A 5329-nucleotide genomic window follows, 5' to 3' on the forward strand; every position below is an offset into this window, starting at 1 on the left:
GAGGGCCACAGATTAAAATCACCCACCATGGGCTGGTAGCATAACTTTCTGTCCACTAGGTGGACAGAGCTTTCTCTATGTTGTTGCTTTTAACTAGGAGGCTTTATCACCTTGCCTCATTCCCCTTAACGAATCAACTTTCCACTCAATCTTGGCCAAGAAATTTCTGCAGAACCCAGCTCCTGTAGATGGCTTTCAAAATAGATTCCAGCCCCATGCTACCGACCAAGAGGTTTTTTGTTTTGTTTTGTTTTACATTTTATTTTATTAAGTTTAATGAACATTTACAGAGATTTTGGATTTCCATTCATTCATTGTTGCACTTGTTTCTCTATGCCCCCCCGCCCCCGAGTTCACTCCTCTCTTCGAAAATCGAAAGATAAACTTCTTTGTTGATATACAATCCTTCCCGCCCCCTGCCCTGAATGCACTCCACTATGTAACCTTAATTCTGGATTCCTGTGATAATCACATTACCCTATCATACATATATATATCGCTTTTAAACTGTCCTCTCCCTCATCTGTTTCAATGCAGTATACATAATCTATCCAGTTTTTCTCAGTCTTACCCCAACCCTGATGTCAGTCCCATTCTATAGCAGTGGCACTATGCAGTGTTTGTCCTTTTGTGACTGAGGTACTTCACTCAGCATAAAGTCCTTGAGGGTCACCCATTTTGAATAATATTTCATGAGTTCCTTATTTTTCAATGCAGTGTAGTATTCCATTGTGTGAATATAACACAGCTTCTCTATCCATTTGTTTGTTGATGGGCACTTAGGTTGTTTCCAACTCCTTACTATTGTGAACGAAGCCACGATAAACATGGGTGTGCATTTATCTGCTTGGATGACAGTTATGGTCTCTTTAGGATATACTCCCAGTAGTGGAATTGCTGGGTTGAATGGTATCTATCTCTATTTGCAGCTTTTTGAGAAAGAACCATAGCACCTTCCACAGTGGTTGCACCATTTTACACTCCCACCAACAGTGAATATGGGTTCCAGTTTCTCCACAACCTCGCCAGCATTTGTTGCTTACTGTTCTGTTAAATTTTGCTATTCTGACTGGGGTGAGATGACATCTCATTGTTGTTTTGATTTGCATCTCTCTTAGAGCTAGGGATTTTGAATATTTCTTCATGTGCTTATTGGCCATCTGAATGTCTTCTTTGGTGAAGTGTCTATTCATATCCGGTGGTCATTTTTCTATTGGATTATTTACCTTTATCTTGTTGTGGTTCTCAAGTATTTAATAAATCTAAATATAAGAAGGTTTTTAACTAGAAGACTTTATCACCTCACCTCACTCCCCTTAATGAATCAAATTTATACCCTAATGCTCACCAATCTTGGCCAACAAAAAACTCATACTGAATGTTATTAATATGCCAGAAATCAGAGGATTTGTGTTGACTTCAAAACTAACGTGTGGCATCAAAATGTTACTTTCTGCTTTAAATCAAGATCTTCCTGACATCAACAACGATATCCATCATTCCATGTTTTTTCTGAATCCAGCTTGAATTTCTGACAATTCCCTAATGATGTGGAACAAAGCAAACCACTGCTAGTGCTAGAAATTAGAGAACACCAGAAAGATATTTACTTGTGTTTTATTGCCTGTGCAAAGACATCTGACTGTGTATATAATAACAAATTGTTGTTGTTGTTATATGTGGTTGACTCATTTGCAACTCATAGCAACCCTATGTAAAACAGCCCTAAAGCCTGCTCTTATCCTGTGCCAACTTTACTGTCTCTGACTCACCTACCCTGATTACCCCAGTCACTGTGCTAGTCCATCTCATCAATGGTCTCCCTCTCTTTATCCATCCCTCCACACTTCCAAGCATGATGTCCCTTTCTAAGGATTGGTCTCTCCTTGCAACAAGCTCAGAGTATGTCAGACAAAGCCTCAGAATCATTGCCTCCATGGAGCAGCCTGGCTTACTCTCTCAACATTCTTCTTAAGTACCACAGCTCAAAGGAATCAATTCTTTTTCTACCATCCCTAGTCGTTGTCCAGCTCTCTGACACAAAGCAAACAACTACAAAGACTATGGCTTGGATCATGCCTGGATCCAGTATCCAGACTGACATCATTGCTCTTCAGTACTCTAGAGGGGTCTCTTGACAGCTGACTTTCCCAATGCAATTTGTCTCTTGATTTCCTGGCTGTTGGTACCAAGAGTGTTGATTGTGGAGTCAGGCAAACTAAAGCTGTTAACAATTTCAATCTCTTCACTATCTATCACAATGCTGTTAATCGGTCCAGTGGTGAGAATCTTTGTTTTCTTGATGTTGAGCTTCAATCCATATTGAAGGCTACAGTCCTTGATCTTTTACAGCAAGTGGTTCAGGTCCTCCTTAGTTTCAGCAAGCAGGGTTGTATCACCTGCATAGTGCAGGTTGTTGATGAATCTGCTTCCAATCCTGATGCCACATTCTTCCTCATATAGCCTGGCCTCCAGGATGATCTGTCCTGCATATAGATTTAAACTGTATATAGATGTGAAAAGGTAGATATGAAAACAAATTATGGTTAATCTTTTTTTAATGGGAATTCCAAAACTCTTAATTATACTCAGAATATGTACACAGGCCAAAAAAACAGTTGTTCAAATAGAATGAGAGCATACTGCATGGTGCAAAATAAAAAAAATAAGTGTGTCAAGGTTGTATGCTTACTAATTTAGTTTGAAAGTTGTGCAAATAACGTGAGAAACTGGACTATAAGAAGAGATATGTAGCATCAAGATTCAAGAATGAGTCATTTACAATCTACAATCTACAATCTACAATATGGAGATGACTCAAATTTGCTTGCTTATTGTGAAGAAGATTTGAAGAGCTACTGATGATGATCAAAGACTCCATCACGAATTGTGCCTCAGCATAAAGGGAGAGGGGACCTCACTAAAGAGCCAATAAAAGATACCGTGACAAGTGGAGAAAAGTTTGAAATTGTCAATTTATTTAATTTTCCTTTATTCCGTGATCAATATCCTTAGAAGCAAGAATGGCTTATTACAATGGGTAAGTCTGCTACCTCAGACTTCTTTAAAGTGTTAAAGAGCAAGGATGTAACTTTGAGGACTAAGGTGCATCCTTCCTGAGTCATAGATTTTCTATTGCCTCGTGTATATTTGAAAGTTGGACAATGAATTAAAAAGATTGAAAAAGAATTGATGGCTTTGATTTGTGGTGGTGGTGAAGAGTATTGACTATACCATAGATATCTGAAAAAAAAAGCAATCTGTCTTGGTAGTAGTGCAATCAAAATGCTCCTTATAGTTTTGTATGTGAAAACTTTGTTCCATATTCTTTGGCTAAGTTATTAAGAGGGACCAGACCTTGAAGAAGGACATCATTCTTAGAGAGTCAATGAAGAAAAGGATGTCCTTCAATGAGTGGGTTGCATAAATGGATTGACACCAAAGCTGCAGCAATAAACTCAGGCGCATAGCAGTGACGGTGAGGGAAGAGTGAGACCAGGCAGTGCGTCATTCTGTTATACTTAGTGTCACTATGAAAGTCTCCTAACAACAACAACAACAAGAAAGTGTTCCTATATTATGTTTAGTGCAACTTTGACATAAGAAATATTCTATATTTGCAAGGTATATATTTCAAGGTAAAGAAGTTAGCTCAATTTAATTCTTCAGCAAATGTAGTGAGTTAGGTAAGTCTGTGCATTTACTCCACCCCCTTTATCTGAATTTTTCTGCTTTACTGATTTAAATCAATAAAACAGAAAAAGAAGAAAAAAGGGTGTGGATCCTTAAGTCTTAACTATAAAAGACTCAAATAGTAAAGATAGGCATTTAAAATGGAACTTATGAAAGGATGGTGCTTCTTTGGCAGAGTCTTTGTCAATTACAGCTCAGATTGAGACTGAACTGATGATAGATGGGGCTTTTCTTAGAGAGGACATCGGGTCCAATTTTAAGAGTGAATAGATTATTTGATTGAATCTGTTTAAAGTGCTAAGGAGTCACGATGCCATTTTGAGGGCTAGAGCACTTTTGTCCCAAGCCATAAATTTTCAATTTCTTCATAGGCATGAGTGAGCCCTGGTGGCCTAGTGGTTAGGAGCGAGTTATGCTGCCAATCCAAAGTCAGATGATTTGAATACATCACCTGCTCTGTAGGAGAAATATGAGCAATCTTCTCCTGTGTGATTTTACAGCCTCTGAAAACCCACTGCAGTTGATTCCAACTCGATGGCATTGAGTTAAGCTTCATAGACATATGAAAGTTGAACAGTGAATAAGAAAAACCAAAAGAGAATTGATGCATTTGAATTTTGATTTTTAAATTACACATGATCAAATACAAGTTATCTGAAATAGTAAAGATAATTTTCCTTCATGTTCTTAAGGAAAGTTATAGTGGTGTTCTTCTCGTCCCACTGGTATTAATCATTTTAAATCACATATTAAAATAGGCTTTACGAATTCCTGCATGAAAAGCCCTACCAAGCACAGGTATGAAGTCTATCACTTATCCGGATGTTCATTTAAATAGGTAAAATAGTCAAATAGAAATGCCAGGAATTTAAAATTGAATTTATGAAAGCATGGGAGCCATATAACAGAATCTTTGTTAGTTACAGTTCGAATTGGGATTGAATTAACTATAGGATACTGTGAGTAAAGAGTCTTTACATTAGAAAGGGGAATATCAGGTCTCTATACCTCCCTATTTAAGAGGATTTATGGGATAAAGGCTTGCTCAGAGAGGGAGTTGTTGGGAGGAAGACACACAGCCCTGGGCATGTCACCCTGTGCAGGGCCAGGAATGGCTTTATTCTCACCTTTCACTGGACACATACATCTGCAGCAGACAAAGAGACTCAGCTGGCCAGTCATGAGGACAACCGGCCAAATAGAACTGAGGGCTTTGCTGCAGCTAATTCCTGGCTGCTATGCAAACACAGGATCTTAGCTCCAGCCTGAAGATCATTGTTCTTGCTGTGACTGCCTCTGGCCTTGGTTCTACATTTAGCCACCTCAGTAGTTCAGTGCTTATGTTCTGAATGGAAAATTGCATTAAACACAAATGTTGTTGTTGTTATGTGCCGTTGAGTCATTTTCGACTCATAGTGACCCTATGCACAACAGCCCTAAACCCTGCTCTATCCTATGCCAACAGCACTGCCTCTGACACACCCATCCCGATTACCCCAGTCACCGAATCAATCTATCTCATAGAGGGTCTTCCCCTCCTGCGCTGTCCTTCCACCCTCCCAAGCATGATGTCCCTCTCCAAGAACCTGTCCCTCCTGGCAACATGTCCAAAGTATGTCAGATGAAGCCCCAGAAT

This window comes from Elephantulus edwardii, unplaced genomic scaffold, assembly GCF_000299155.1.
Source record: "Elephantulus edwardii isolate Elephantulus edwardi_28Jun2011 unplaced genomic scaffold, EleEdw1.0 scaffold00326, whole genome shotgun sequence".
In the NCBI taxonomy this organism is placed as follows: Eukaryota; Metazoa; Chordata; class Mammalia; order Macroscelidea; family Macroscelididae; genus Elephantulus; species Elephantulus edwardii.